The 16,442-nt window shown below is 44.9% G+C and overlaps 1 protein-coding gene across 7 annotated transcripts in view; it reads right to left on the bottom strand.

Moving 5' to 3' along the window:
* Nucleotides 1-1,235, bottom strand: part of ctnnd1 (catenin (cadherin-associated protein), delta 1) — a 141,191-nt gene extending 139,956 nt beyond the window's left edge. For 6 of the 7 annotated variants that reach the window (XM_062026750.1, XM_062026757.1, XM_062026751.1 and 3 more), the window contains exon 1: nt 1,023-1,235. The gene's annotated coding sequence lies outside the window, so the exon portion shown is untranslated. The remainder of the gene's footprint in view (nt 1-1,022) is intronic. The other variant, XM_062026754.1, reaches the window with a different exon arrangement.
* Between the last annotated feature and the right edge of the window lie 15,207 nt (nt 1,236-16,442).

Genomic DNA, 16,442 nt, shown 5'->3' with positions numbered 1-16,442 from the left:
ACTTGTCAGCCTCACTCCACCAGCGATCCACAACAGCAGATCCCTGCCGATCCCACTGAAAGTTGAGAAGGTGCAAGCCTGCACAAAAGACATTGAAAAATGAAATGAAGCACGCCTGTTATCTCGCCACACCCCACACGTTCGACCCACGCAACAGGTTCTTGCTTTTGTTGCGCCAGGTGAGTCTGCACCAACACAATCATTCCTGCTCCTCCTCAAACCAATGAAGCACTATGAATAACTTTTTTTTTTTAAAGTTGAATGAGCGAAACTTTCAGGAAGAATTCATCATGACACAAGCAATAAGAAAGCCAGACTGGACTTTGATCTCACAGTCTGTGACACAGCGGGCGGGCTGGTCACTTCCGTGTATTCTAGTCACTCTGACTATTCCGTATCCAACTATCCAATTATCGAATAAAAGCGTACAAATGACCGTGTCCAATCGAACAGAATATATATATATATCTAGATTCAAATGTCGCTATTTTTCCCACATCAATCATAAAGATGAAAGTTATGTGTATTTATATTGGGATAAACTTGATATAAAAAAATAAAGTTACGCATATACTGAGGGAAATATTAGCCCAAAATACAACTCACAACAATTCGAACCAACAAATGGAGAAACTTAGCATGTAGCTCCTGTTAGCTACCATGCTAACAACTTTTACCAAATTAGAACCAGTTTTTTTTCATTGCGGCGACAACACATCTCAAACAAACGCAGCGAACATATTAATCACGAACCGTTTCTGGAGAATGTAGCGCTTGTCAATGTTTTGTTTTTTATCATTCCGTAAGTGCCGGCGATGTAGTTTCAGGCCTAGCCTAGTCAAACCTAGCCTAGCCCGACTGCACATACGTTAAATCCGAATCTCAAACCGGAAAAGGATTGAGTTCGGCCGTTATGAAAACCGAAAACCAGTATGTAAAGTCGAGCAAAATACCTTCAATGTAGGAAATAAACAACCCACCACGGTAGTATCGCTGAAATTAAGGTCAAAGAAAACACCCACCTATGCAACTTCCTCTGTGTCAGGGTTGTTGTTCACTCGACTGGGCTGTTCCTTCTCCACTGTGGTAGTGTTGTGTCGTTCGCGAACGATTCGTTCAAAAGAACGAATCTTTTGAGTGAACGTACTGAACCGAATCACTTCATGAACTGATTCGTTCCTTTCTCAGTTCAGTTGAGCTCCGCCGCGACCATGCCGGTATGAGTGGAACTGGCGCATTCTGTGACTCACTGAACCCTCGACGTCGGCGAACGACGCAGCCAATGAGAGGGCGGGGGGAGGGACTGAGCGAACGATTCGTTCACCGCGGATTAACGACATGAATCGCTCAGTGAACGACAACGCTCTCGCTCTCTGCTCTGCGGGGGCGGGGGGTAAAGTGTAGGGCAGGCTGTTTTGAGAAGATTTAAAATAAAAATAATAACTAATGTATGTACACATACATAGGCTATTATTTACACAGTTATTGTAACAAAAATACAATTCTCCTTGAGGATCAATTCTGATTCATATTATTATTATTATTATTATTATTATTATTATTATTATTATCCATTCTACTGCAACTGTTGTTGTTGATGTTGTTTAGTAGCTATCATCATCATTATATTAATGCTGATTTGCAATTAAACTGTACTGCTGCTGCAGAAGTGATTCGGTTCACGTACTGAACTGCGGCTACAGTGTGGTGCTGTGTCAGTCACTGATTCTAGTGATTCGTACAGTCAAAAGAACTGCAGAAGTGATTCGGGTCACGTACTGAACTGCGGCCACAGTGTGGCGCTGTGTCAGTCACTGATTCTAGTGATTCGTACAGTCAAAAGAACTGCAGAAGTGATTCGGTTCACGTACTGAACTGCGGCCACAGTGTGGCGCTGTGTCAGTCACTGATTCTAGTGATTCGTACAGTCAAAAGAACTGCAGAAGTGATTCGGTTCACGTACTGAACTGCGGCCACAGTGTGGTGCTGTGTCAGTCACTGATTCTAGTGATTCAGTACAGTCAAAAGAACTGCCGATCCCATGAAAACAAGCCACATGAAAACAAACACACATCCCCATTATCTCAACACATAAAGTTATGAGAGTAGACTACTAGTCTACTAGCAGTCTACTGGCGGGGGGTAAAGTGTAGGGCAGGCTGTTTTGAGAAGATTTAAAATAAAAATAATAACTAATGTATGTACACATACATAGGCTATTATTTACACAGTTATTGTAGCAAAAATAAATTTCTCCTTGGGGATCAATTCTGATTCATATTATTATTATTATTATTATTATCCCTTCTACTGCAACTGTTGTTGTTGTTAGATTAACGCGAGTCCCTACGCAGTGCGTGGGACTTGCGTTCACCCTATTTGCTGCTTCTCCCGCGAATGTCTGCACTGTACTGTACTACGTACTGTACTAAGGGGCGCCCCCTTAGTGTTGTGTCGTTCGCGAACGTGATTCAGGGAGGGGCGGCAGTGTTATGTGGGCGCCTATTTGCTGCTTCTCCCGCGAATGTCTGCACTGTACTGTACTACGCACCCCCCCCCCCCCCCCTCCTATTTTTTGATTTTTTTTGTGGGGGTGGGGGGGGTTCGGTGAACAAATTTTTTGAAGGAATCATTTTAAGGAACTGATTCTAGTGATTCAGTACAGTCAAAAGAACTGCCGATCCCATCACTACACTGTGGGGAGGAGGAAGAGGTAGGCGGTAGCTGAGCAACGCCTGGACGAAGGGGGGGACATGTACTCAGCATTTTTGAGGACATATGAAGATACATGTAAATATGATTGTAATTGTAACATGTTCATTAGTTAGGACTATTGTTACAAGTTACATGCACTTTTTTGTAACCTGGCGGAACATACTGTATTCACCCCCAACGTCTTAATTTCTAAGTAAAGTTTTATCAATTGTGCATTACACCGAATGCGTCATTTAAGTTGTACTTTAATATCGGACAGGTAATGTAAAGTTTAAGCGATATTCTGTATTTCCAGTTGCTTTCAAATACCGCCCTCACGCGGTTTTTCCTCCACTTTTTTATTATTATTATTATAAAAACATTTTTTATTTTTTTTATTTTATTTCAACATTTACAAACAGTTGAGAAATAATAATCAAAGTAAGTACAAAAACAGTACAAAAACCGTACAAAACAGCGCCAGGGGGTTGTAAATTCAAAGTAACTAAAACAGAATGCAAAATATATATATATAACAAACAAAGTGCAAAGCCTTAGGCTCACTCAATTTCACTAAATAACTTAAATTTGGAACACAGCATCATCGTTTTCACAGCTTTTTGGTTGTTAGAGGTAGACAGTGTTTTAACGTAGAGTTCTAATTCTTTTTTAAAGGCATAAAAAACTTAAATTTATAAATATAAAACGTAGCCAATAGTATAATGAGGTTGCAAAGGTAAAATTCATTTTCAATTTTTTTTTCATACAGTGTAAATCCAAATAGCACATCTTTAAAACAAAGCACAAATTTGTCATGAATATTGTCCAGGATGAACCGACAGATGCACTGCCATAGTGATCGAGTGCTTTCACAAGTCCAAAACAGGTGGTAAACAGTCTCTGGATGCATGTTACATAAGGTGCAGGGACATCAATGTCCTTCTTGTATCTAACCATCATAGTCTTTACAGGGTAATAACGATGAATGATTTTAAAAGATATCTCTTTGACTTTGTTGGTAAGTAAATACCTGTTTGGAAGGGACCACGTTTTGACCCAACAGATGTCATTCACAACATTATTCCAGAGCGCAATTACATAGGAGACAGACACAAAATCATTTTGGAATAAGCTGCATATTTTTCTGTTATTTTTCTGATCAAAGCAAAGTATCCCCACAGGAGTGTCAAGTGGATCATTCACAATTTTTACAGCAGAAAGACGAGACGAGCAAGCCCTGTACAACATAACAACACCTGTTGGAATGGCATCAAATACAATGGCAAATTGTTTGGGACTCACAGGGACCTTAAAATGGTTGAGAAATTCTTGGTAATTAAAAAGTTTACCTTCTGTAGTAGAATTTCTGACCTTTTGACCTATATTTCTTGTCTTTTAAGAATGTCCGCTCATTTTCAATTCTCTTGTATTTTGTGCCATTGAATGGACCAGTGGTGGGACAAAAGTGAATATTAAGTCGTGCCAACCTGTCTACAGAATGTGTTGACTGTCTAAAGGATTCGAGTTGTTATGGAACAGATAGGAAAAACAACAAGACATTGACGCATTTAGATAACAAACAATGACGCACAAGAGACAGATAGGAAAAACAACAAGACATTGACGCATTTAGATAACAAACAATGACGCACAAAAGACATATAAAAAATGGCAGAAGACCGGAACTCGAGAGTGATTTTGGCTTGTGTGTGTCTTGTTTGCTCCGGAGTGACATGTGGTCTGTCTGCACGGCCAACTCAATTCAACCTGCACTTCTGATAATGGGTAAATAAATTTGTTGTACTAAACTACTTTTGTTGCTTGTTTAAGCTTCGGACAATCCACTACACTTCCTTATTGAAAAGCTGACTCACTAAATTCTTGAACCAATTGTTGAGGAAAAGAGATTTCCTTTTGTAACATACAGTATGTCTTTATTGTTAAAAATGAAATATTTTGTAGGTGAGAAATTGTGCTTGTATATAAGAGACCATGCTAGAAGGGCTTGTTTGTGGAAGTTTGAAAGAGCAACATGAATCCTATCAATGTTGTAGTTACACAATAGCAACAATTTTAGGCCTCCAAGGTTAGAAAATACATGATGAGAAATTAAGTTCCAAATTGAGGTAAGGTCTTTCAAATAGTGTCTTATCCAATTAATCTTGAATGTGTTGTTTAGTGTAATGAAATCCAGATAGTTTAGACCACCCTGATTGTAATTGTTCATTATAACGGATTTCTTAATATAATGAATTTTGTTTTTCCAAATAAAGTCATCTGAAAACCAGATTGATCACATCTGCATTAGCCGGAAATTCAGGCGCTCACTGCTTGATGTCAGAGCGAGAAGAGGAGCTGACGCTGCATCTGACCACCACCTAGTCACAGCAAGGTTCCAGTTGAAATTGAAATGCATGAAACAAAGAGGAGGGATAATCAAATTCAACATACAACAATTCCAAGATATAGGCACTTTGGAACTATATCAAGTCACATTACACAACCGGTTTCAAGCACTACAGGACCAGACAACACAAGCAATAGGAACTGTAGAAGGGATTTGGGAAGGTTTGAAGACCACATGGAAGGAGACCTGTGCAGAAGTGGTAGGGAGAAAAAAGTCCACAAACAAACCTTGGCTAAACACAGAACCCCACAAGAAAGTGAGTGAGAGAAGGGAGAAAAAGGAGGTAGTTAACAGATGCAGAACTAGAGCAGGAAAGGCAGCAGCACAAAGAGAATATGAAGTAGTAAACAAGGATGTGAAGAAGAGTGTCAGAATGGAAAAAAATAAGTACATCGAGGATTTAGCACAGCAGGCAGAGGAAGCAGCAGGAAAGAATAATCTGAAAGAACTCTATCTAACCACAAAGATGATCACCGGCAAATTTAAACAAGCCCAAATGCATATTAAAGACACAAATGGTACACTCCTCACACCCAAGGAAGATCAACTCCAGAGATGGACTGATCACTTTCAAGACCTACTCAACTGATTGCAGATATTCCACAAGCTCCAATCATGCTTGAAATAAACCCCCCCCCCCCCCACCACCACCACCCACCACCAAACTGGAAATCAGGAAGACCATCAAAGCCCTGAGAGCAGGAAAGGCAGAAGGGCCTGATGAGCTACCAGCAGAAGCTCTCAAAGCAGATATCGAAACATCCTCCAGCATGCTTTTCCATCTCATGCAAGATATCTGGGAGGAAGAAAAAGTCCCATCAGACTGGAGAGATGGCAACATCATAAAGATTCCAAAGAAAGGAGACCTCAGGGAGTGTAAAAACTACAGGGGAATTATGCTCCTCTCAACGCCAGGGAAGGTGCTCAACCACATAATACTAGAAAGGATGCGGAAATTGGTCGATACACAACTGAGGGAAAACCAGGCTGGTTTCAGAAATGGAAGATCTTGTGCTGACCAAATTGCCTCCCTCAGGATTATAATAGAAAAATCCATGGAATGGAACTCACCGGTATATATTAATTTCATAGACTTTGAAAAGACGTTTGACAGTGTCGACAGTGAGACACCGTGGAAGCTGATGGCACACTATGGCCATCGGTGAAACACTTTAGCTACAGAGCTAACGTGATAGCATCGGGTTCAAATGCAGATAGAAACAAAATAAATAAACTCCTGACTGGAAGGATAGACAGAAAATCAACAATACTATTAAACCCTGGACCTGTAAATACACGGTTAATAATTTCCAGCCAGGCTAAACTTAACAATGCTGTTGCTAATGACGCCATTGAAGCTAACTTAGCTACGGGACCTCGTCAGAGCTATGATAAAAACATTAGCTATCCGCCTACGCCAGCCAGCCCTCATCTGCTCATCAACACCCGTGCTCACCTGCGTTGCAGCGATCACCGATGCGGTCGGCAGCCCGGAGACGGAGGAAGTCAAGGTGAGGTCGCCGGCTAGCGCGTCTGCTATCCATCTCAAAGTCCTCCTGGTTGTGTTGCTGTAGACCGCCGCTAATACACCGATCCCACCTACAGCTTTCAAAATTGCAGTCTTCATTGTTCATTAAACAAATTGCAAAAGATTCACCAACACAGATGCCCAGAATACTGTGGAATTTTTCAATGAAAACCGAGCGGTTTGTATTAGATACATTGGTGTACCAATACTTCCGTTGCCTCCGTGACGTCACGCGCATACGTCATCATACATAGACGTTTTCAACCGGAAGAGTCGCGGGAAATTTAAAATTGCACTTTATAAGTTAACCCGGCCGTATTGGCATGTGTTGCAATGTTAAGATTTCATCATTGATATATAAACTATCAGACTGCGTGGTCGGTAGTAGTGGGTTTCAGTAGGCCTTTAATTGTTTTGGGTTTTGGCTTTATTGAAAAAAAATTGTGTTAGATCTTTAATCTTCATTTTAACTGCTTCATGACGTAAAACCAAACTATTGAGTTTCCAGTATGAGCTTTTTGAACGATTGTGAGAGGGATGTAGAGAGATGTGAATCTGTATAGCCCTATGATCAGTCAAAGGAGTGGAGAGTATTTGAACAGTAACATTGTTTTGCAGTGATTTAGAAATTAACCAAATGTCTATTCTAGATTTTTTTGAGCCTGACTTATTAGACCAGGTAAAGGATGTCTTATCAGGATTTGTCTATCTACAGGTATCAATTAAATCAAGCTTTTGCATTAGTAACTTTAGATTGAGCCGACACTATTTTGAGAGCCTGGTGGCCATCTATCAAGCGAATTGTCAATGACAGTATTGAAGTCACCTCCTACAAGTACTGTATTTTCCGCACCATAAGCCGCACCTAAAAACCACAATTTTTCTCAAAAGCAGACAGTGCGGCTAATAACCCGGTGCGCCTTATATATGGATTAATATTAATATTTATTTTCATAAAGTTTAGGTCTCGCAACTACGGTAAACAGCCGCCATCTTTTTTCCCCGTAAAAGAGGAAGCGCTTCTTCTTCTACGGTAAGCAACTGCCCCCATAGAAGAGGAAGCGCTTCTTCTTCTACTGTAAGCAACCGCCAAGGTGAACACCCGCCCCCGTAGAAGAAGAAGCGCGCGGATATTACGTTTCATTTCATTTGTGTGTTTCTGTAAATACCACAAAATGTCTCCTACTAAGAGACACGTATACAAGGTTCCACTGACTTTTGATATTCCTGTGAACCGCACTGTGGATACAACGGGAGCACGTACGGTGAATATTCGCACCACAGGGAATGAGAAGTCGTCCTACTGTGGTTCTAGCTTGCCATGCTAACGGCCAGAAACTTCCACCCACGGTGATATTCAAAAGGAAGACCTTGCCAAAAGAGAACTTTCCAGCCGGCGTCATCATAAAAGCTAACTCGAAGGGATGGATGGATGAAGAAAAGATGAGCGAGTGGTTGATAGACGTTTACGCGAAGAGACCGGGTGACTTTTTTCACGCAGCACCGTTCCTGTTGATCTACGGCTGCATGCGCGTCCACATCCCTGATGGTGTCAAAAAACAAGTGAAGCACACCGAAGAAGAAGAATTCGAGGGATTTGTGGATGAGTAATAACTTCAGAAAGTAAGCTTTAAATGTTTATTTTGTGTGTTGTGTGACATTAACGTTCGAGCAACGTTGAGTTATTGATGTTGCTATTGCTCTGCACTATTTTGAGTGTTACTATTTTTGTGATTGCACATTTGCACATTACATTTTGGGAGTGAACAGAGTTGTTAGAACGCTGGTTTGTAATATATTATTAAAGTTTGACTGACCTATCTGACTGTTTTTTTGACATTCCCTTTAGCGTAGCGTAGGCATACTTGCCAACCCTCCCGTTTTTAGCGGGAGAATCCCGATATTCAGCGCCTCTCCCGACAACCTCCCGACAGAGATTTTCTCCCGACAAACTCCTGGTATTCAGCCGGAGCTGGAGGCCACGCCCCAAAAAAAAAAAAGTCTGCCGCAGCTGCGATTGGACCTGACCAGCCTCCGGGTACAAGTACTGGAGTACCAATTGCTTGCCAGGGAAGATCTTCCCCAGGAAGCAAGGATTGACCGGTTTTGGGCCATGCTCGGGAGAGATGGAAGATTCCACACTCTCGTGCATTTGATGAAAGCACTTTTGTGCGTGCCACACAGCAATGCATCATCAGAGAGGGTGTTCAGCATGGTTAGAAAAATAGTGACAGAGAATAGAAAGAGGATGGACAATTCAACCCTTAACAAAGCATTGTACTTTCAAGTACAACAATGAGTAGATGAGTGTTGTGTGTGTGTGTGTATGTGTGTAAATAAATGAACACTACAATTCAAGTATTTCTTTTATTTATATAATAAAATCAATATATATATATATATATATATATATATATATATATATATATATATATATATATATATATATATATATATATGTAACGGTGTAGAAACAGACGTTCATTATGCTTGATTAAATTATGAATGAAGTGTTGCAACAGCGCCTGTTGCTGGCGAGAAGTGGTATGTACTTTACCTGCGGGAAGTGCTCAGAACTGTGACGCCTTCCAATTGATAATCCCGTGACCCAAGTGGACTCACAGTCTCACAATTTGCACTGTTTTGCAGGACACTGTAATAAAAGAAATTCATAATCCACCTGGTGCCAGTGATATGTTGAAGCGACAGCAGTGTGGAGCTGCATTTTGCCACATACAGTTGTGGACCGTCACATATATATATATATATATATATATATATATAGCTAGAATTCACTGAAAGTCAAGTATTTATATATATATATATATATATATATATATATATATATATATATATATATATATATATATATATATATATATATATATATATATATATATATATGAAATACTTGAGTTGGTGAATTCTAGCTGTAAATATACTCTCCTCTTAACCACGCCCATAACCACGCCCCCCGACCCAACCACGCCCCCCCGACCAAGCCCCCCCCCCACCTCCCGATATTGGAGGTCTCAAGGTTGGCAAGTTTGAGCGTAGGTGCGGCTAAAACACGGGGCGGCTAATAGGTAAACAAAGTTTTGAAATATGCCATTCATTGAAGGTGCGGCTTACAACACGGGGCGCCTTATGGTGCGGAAAATACGGTATATAAGCATTTGGAAATTTGTCAAGCCAGTGTAGAATTTTATTTTACACTTCATTAGATAAAATAGTATTGTCAGACACCGAGTTATATCCATAAATGTTAGCAACTATAAAGTTAGTTTTCTGAATCTCAAAAACCTGACAAATATTATGGCCATTTTTATCACAGTCACTATGATGCAATAAGACTCCTTTAATATTGTTTTTGAGTGTGCCAACTCCACCAGAACGCTGTGATGCATGAGAGCAATATATTTAATTACCCCATTGAGATCTCCAAAACTTTACATCATCATTCATACTGTGTCTCCTGTAAAAAACATAAATCTGTTTTACATTTTTTAAGAAACAAAAATAAAGCTTTGCGCTTGAAGTTCTGCCTTAACCCCCTGGCGTTGAGAGAAACTATACATAAAGACAAGTTTAAACAAAAATGAATTAGAATTAGAAAATGCTTTGAGTTAGAAACAAAGCAACTAGACTCTGCGGGAACAACATCATATTAATATTCAGAAAAGGGCCAAAAACTGGCTCGTGCGTAAGTTGTAACTCCAACCAACAATCTATCCACCTCTTTTAACAAAATAAAGACAAGAGTAAGTTAATTTCTGAAAGGTGTATCTTCAGACTGGAAGAGGGATTTCTATTTTCTCGATAAATGCCCGACCGCCTATAAAGTAGTCAACTTTCCCTGCCTTGCGAGCTTCATCCACCAGTGGCCATGTCGACTTACAGAGATCCTCGGCGAGGATTCGCAGGTAAGAGGAATTCTTTGCAGCGGCCCAGACTGCATCTCTGTGCACCCGGGAGGAAAACTGCAGCAAAACACATCTGTTACCTTTCGGCTTCTTCACTCCAACGCGATGCACGGTGTCGATAACATTCGGGAGCCGTTCAGCATCAGATGGCAGCAGCGCCTGGCAAACTCGGATAACCTCTTCACGTACATCTCTGTCCTCCACACGCTCGGCCACACCATGTAGTCTCAGGTTCCATCGTCTTGAATATCTCTCCATCTCGGTGATGCGTTTTTGATTAGCTTCTTGTGCCCCTCCACAGCCAGTTCCAGCCCAGAAACTCTCCCCATAATCTCGCTTACTTGTTTGCAAACTTGTTCCACTTTAGCATTTCCGCTAGCAATTTGAATGGCATTGGCCTGGATCAACTTCTTCAGCTCTTCTGAGCGGGCGTTCAGCTCGTCTGAGCGGGCGTTAATTAACGCGGAGAGCGTAGCAACAATGTCGCTATTGCCCATTTCTGTCACAGTCCCTGCAAGTGTCTTGTGTGTCTGTCTTGTCTGTCTGGGTGTGGCCATGTGTGGGCGGAGTTTGGGTTCCTGGCTACCCAGTCTGGCACACCTGGCGCTGATTAGCCTACTCACATGCCCGCCATCAGCTAATCACCTCCACTCCACAAAAGCCCTGGCCTCCTCACACGACGCTGCCAGATCGTTTCACAACTCTCCATGTGGTAACGCTTCTCGCCAGTCTACTAGTATTTTAATGATCTTTTGTTTGTGCCTTTTGCTCCTGTTATCTTGTTCCTCGACTCACCATTGTTTTCCTCTACCTCCAGTGACTACCTCCTCTAAGCCTGCCTGCCTGCAAGACACCTCCACTGCAGCTGACGACGCCTTTCCCTCATCCCTCATTTGCCGAAAATAAACCCTTTGGACTTTTAATCTGCCTGCCTTGTCTGCTTTTGGGTCCGCCATCTTGTTCAAATCGTGACAGAACGATCTGGCCAGAATGGACCCAGCAGACTTGGAAAAGGTCAAGGAGGTCATCAGCAACCAAAGCCGGCATCTGGGAGATCACCAACAACTCATTCAGACCCTTGTGAAAGAGGTATCCAAGATTACCACTAAACTTGATACCCTCTGTGCTGCTCCACGACAGGCTCCACCAGCAGAACCACTTCAAGCCAAAGGCGCCTCCCCTCCCCCAGCACCAGTTGTCCAAGCTGTGGAGCCTCATCTTCCACCTCCGGCAAAATATTCTGGCAACCCCAACACCTGCCATGAGTTCCTCACCCAAGTTCGTCTCACCTTTAAGGCTCAACCAACCCGCTTTGTCCATGAGGCTGCCAAGATAGCTTTCATTGCCAGCCTTCTTGAGGGGCCTCCACTTAGTTACTTCAATGCCCTGCATGAGATGAATTCTCCCGCAGCTCAGTCCTTTGCTCTCTTCGCCGCTGAGCTCAAAAAGATTTATGATCACCCCATTCGTGGACAACAGGCCGGTCAGCAGCTTTTGAGACTCCGCCAAGGTCGACGTTCTGTGAGAGAGTTCGCCAGCGAGTTTCGTTCCTTGGCCGTGGAGTCTGGTTGGAATGACCAAGCGCTGCTCACCGCCTTCCAGAGTGGGCTCAACTGGACCATTGGCAGGGAGATCGCACTAAGGCAGGAGCTTGATTCCCTAGATGAGGCTATGACCACCGCCATCAAGATTTCGGACCAAGTAGCCCAGTGGCAAGGCGAGACTGTTCCCTCCGTGTTGACTACCCCTTTTCCGACCGTAATTTTCTGCCAAATGCACCCTGACATCCTGTACCCCTAGCCCTTCCCTCCGGGTCCCCAGGGGAGGAGCCCATGCATCTACGGCGGACCCGTCTCTCCACTGACGAGCGCCTCCGACGGATTAGGTCGGGGGTGTGCTTCTACTGTGGACAACCTGGTCATCTTCGGGCCTCCTGCCCCATTCGGCCAAAAGGAGGCTCACTAGTAGCAGTGGGGGTTCTGGTGAGACAAACAGTCTCTTCCCCTGAATCCCGCATGCAATTCTCCGCCACTCTTCAATGGCACTCTCAGTCTGTGCCGTTGTTCGCCCTGGTTGACTCAGGGGCAGATGAGAATTTCATCGATTCAGCTGTTGTCTCACAGGCAGGCATCTCCCTTGAGCCGCTACCCTCTCCTCTAAAAGCCAACACCCTCACGGGTAGCCTTCTCGCTCGAGTATCCCATCGCACCGTGCGAGTCGACCTCATTGTGTCCGGTAATCATCACGAGCACATCCAATTCCATGTCATATCCTCACCTCTTGCACCCATCGTCCTTGGCCAACCTTGGTTACGACTCCACAACCCCCATATTGACTGGACTACAGGTAAGGTAGTGAGCTGGAGCTCCTACTGCCTCGCTACATGCCTGCGCTCTGCCCGTTCTCCATCGGAGGGCGCCAGCTCCCCTGTCATTTTCGAGTCTCCTGACCTGTCGAGAGTTCCTGCTGTTTACCATGATCTCGGAGAGGTATTCAGCAAACAGCGTGCCCTTTCACTTCCACCTCACCGGCCCTATGATTGTGCCATCAACCTGATTTCTGGAGCGCCGCTGCCGGCAAGTCGCCTATACAACCTGTCACGTCCTGAGAGAGAGAGCATGGATAATTATATTCAGAAATCCCTGGCAGCTGGCATTATCCGTCCTTCCTCCTCCCCAGTGGGTGCAGGATTCTTCTTTGTCGGTAAGAAGGATGGATCACTCCGCCCCTGTATAGACTATCGTGGATTAAATGACATTACCATGAAAAACAAATATCCATTGCCGTTGATTGCATCTGCTTTTGAGCCCCTTCAGGGAGCTACTATTTTTTCCAAGCTAGATCTACGTAATGCATATCATCTGATCCGTATCAGAGCCGGTGATGAGTGGAAAACTGCATTTAAGACCCCACTTGGACATTTTGAGTATCTGGTCATGCCCTTTGTGTTAACTAATTCACCAGCAGTATTTCAAGCCCTTGTAAACGATGTACTTCGTGACCTTCTAAACCGCTGTGTGTTCGTTTACCTAGATGATATCCTGATCTTCTCCCGCAACAAGGAGGAGCACCTTGAGCATGTCAGGCAGGTGCTTCAGCGTCTCCTGGAGAACAGGCTCTACTGCAAAGCTGAAAAATGTGAGTTCCATGTCACCTCTACATCATTCCTGGCGCTGATAATTGGGAGTGGCCAGGTGAAAGCAGACCCTGCGAAGGTGCGCGCAGTGGAGGAATGGCCTCAACCTACTACGTTGAAGGAGCTCCAGCGATTTTTGGGTTTTGCCAACTTCTACCGCCGTTTCATCAGAAACTACAGCCAGGTAGCTGCACCCCTCACAAGGCTGACGTCCACATCCACTCGATTCGCTTGGACTACAGAGGCTGGAACTGCCTTCAGGGAATTGAAGAGACGTTTCACCACGGCCCCGGTCCTCATTCATCCGGATCGTTCTCGACAATTTATTGTGGAGGTGGAAGCCTCAGACTCAGGGGTGGGGGCCGTCCTGTCCCAGCGCTCAGCCGATGACCAAAAACTTCATCCCTGTGCTTTCTTCTCCTACCGCCTGGAACCTGCTGAGCGCAACTACGACGTGGGAAATCGGGAACTGCTCGCTGTCAAGCTCGCCCTGGAGGAGTGGAGGCATTGGCTGGAGGGGGCAGAACACCCGTTCATCGTATGGACAGATCACAAGAACCTCGCCTACATTGAATCGGCAAAGCGCCTCAACTCCCGTCAAGCCCGGTGGGCAATGTTCTTTGGTCGGTTCCGGTTCACCTTAACTTACCGTCCAGGTTCTCGCAACATTAAACCAGATGCCCTCTCATGCCAGTACTCTTCTGAAATTTCTTACAGTCCTGACCCTATCCTTCCCTCCTCCTGTGTGGTGGCTGCGGTGACATGGGAGATCGAATCGCTGGTTCGTAAAGCTCAGCAGACTCAAGCAGACCAAGGTAATGGCCCAGCTAACAGACTTTTTGTACCTGATTCTGTCCGTTCTGATGTCCTCCTTTAGGCCCACACATCTCGCTTTGCATGCCACCCCGGAATCAACCGCACCCTGTCCCTCCTCAAGCGACACTTCTGGTGGCCTACCATGACCACAGACACTAGGGCCTTTGTATCTGCCTGCACTGTGTGTGCACGTGGAAAATCTTCTAACCATCCGCCTGCAGGTCTCCTCCGTCCCTTGCCGGTTCCTGGTCGCCCATGGTCCCACATCGCCTTGGACTTAGTGACGGGGCTCACCGAGTCTCAAGGCAATACAGTAATACTTACCATCGTGGACAGATTTTCTAAGGCAGTTCATTTTGTGGCTCTCCCCAAACTACTCTCAGCCCTTGAAACTGCTAACCTCATGGTGAACCATGTTTTCCCCGGTGTGGAAGGCTTTCTGTCATGCCCTTGGTGCCAAAGTAAGCTTGTCATCTGGTTACCATCCCCAGACTAACGGGCAAACAGAACGGGCAAATCAGGACCTGGAAGCTACCCTCAGGTGTGTCGCTGCCAAGAATCCCTCCACCTGGAGCACCCACCTTGCATGGATCGAATATGCCCACAACTCCCTGTCTTCCGCTGCCACAGGTGTGTCACCGTTTAAAGGTTCTCTGGGTTACCAACCACCACTATTTCCAGCCGAAGAGGCCGACATCGCTGTTCCGTCTGTCCAGAGTCACCTGCGGCGTTGTCGGAAAGTGTGGAAAGATGCGCGGGCTGCCCTGCTCAGCTCAGTGGAACAAAACCGGCGCTTTGCTGACAGCCACCGGACCCCTGCCCCGGAATACCAGGCAGGCCAACATGTGTGGCTGTCCTCTAAAGACCTTCCCTTGAAGACGGATTCCAGGAAGCTGTCACCCCGTTTTGTCGGTCCCTATGAAATCCTTGCCATCGTCAACCCAAATGCTATCAAGCTCAAGTTGCCCCCTCACCTGAAGGTCCATCCTATCTTCCACGTCTCTCAGGTGAAACCTGTTGTGACCAGTCCGCTTTCCCCTCCAGATGTCCCCCCCACTCCCTCTTGTCATCGATGACCACCCTGCATATACCGTCCGGCGGCTGCTGGACGCACGGCGCCGTGGTAAGGGGTTCCAGTACCTGGTGGACTGGGCAGGCTATGGTCCTGAGGAGCGGTGCTGGATTCCACGACGGTTCATACTGGATCCATCCCTCATCTCGAAATTCCACCGTGACCACCCTGACAAGCCTGGTGGATCGCCTGGGGGCGTTCCGTGAGGGGGAGGTACTGTCACAGTCCCTGCAAGTGTCTTGTGTGTCTCTCTTGTCTGTCTGGGTGTGGCCATGTGTGGGCGGAGTTTGGGTTCCTGGCTTCCCAGTCTGGCACACCTGGCGCTGATCAGCCTACTCACCTGCCTGCCATCAGCTAATCACCTCCACTCCACAAAAGCCCTGGCCTCCTCACACGACGCTGCCAGATCGTTTCACAACTCTCCATGTGGTAACGCTTCTCGCCAGTCTAGTAGTATTTTGATGATCTTTTGTTTGGGCCTTTTGCTCCTGGTATCTTGTTCCTTGACTCACCATTGTTTTCCTCTACCTCCTCTAAGCCTGCCTGCCTGCAAGACACCTCCACTCCAGCTGACGACGCCTTTCCCTCATCCCTCATTTGCCGAAATTAAACCCTTTGGACTTTTAATCTGCCTGCCTTGTCTGCTTTTGGGTCCGCCATCTTGTTTAAATCGTGACAATTTCATCTTTACCTTTCTTGGCGGGAGGCTTCTCCGGTGTTACAGGAAACATTTCTTTATTCATGGGATGTATTTTCATGCTGTCCCCATTGATGATATAGTCATGGCAGTTGTCAAATAGCACGTTTGAAGCTCCGGTTGTTGTGTTATCCGCCATTTTCCTGGCCAGACATTTCCTTTTTCAGCC

This window comes from Entelurus aequoreus, linkage group LG18, assembly GCF_033978785.1.
Source record: "Entelurus aequoreus isolate RoL-2023_Sb linkage group LG18, RoL_Eaeq_v1.1, whole genome shotgun sequence".
NCBI classification, from domain to species: Eukaryota; Metazoa; Chordata; class Actinopteri; order Syngnathiformes; family Syngnathidae; genus Entelurus; species Entelurus aequoreus.
The sequence above is the reverse complement of the archived record's forward strand: the minus strand, read 5'-3'. Positions and strand labels throughout refer to the sequence as shown.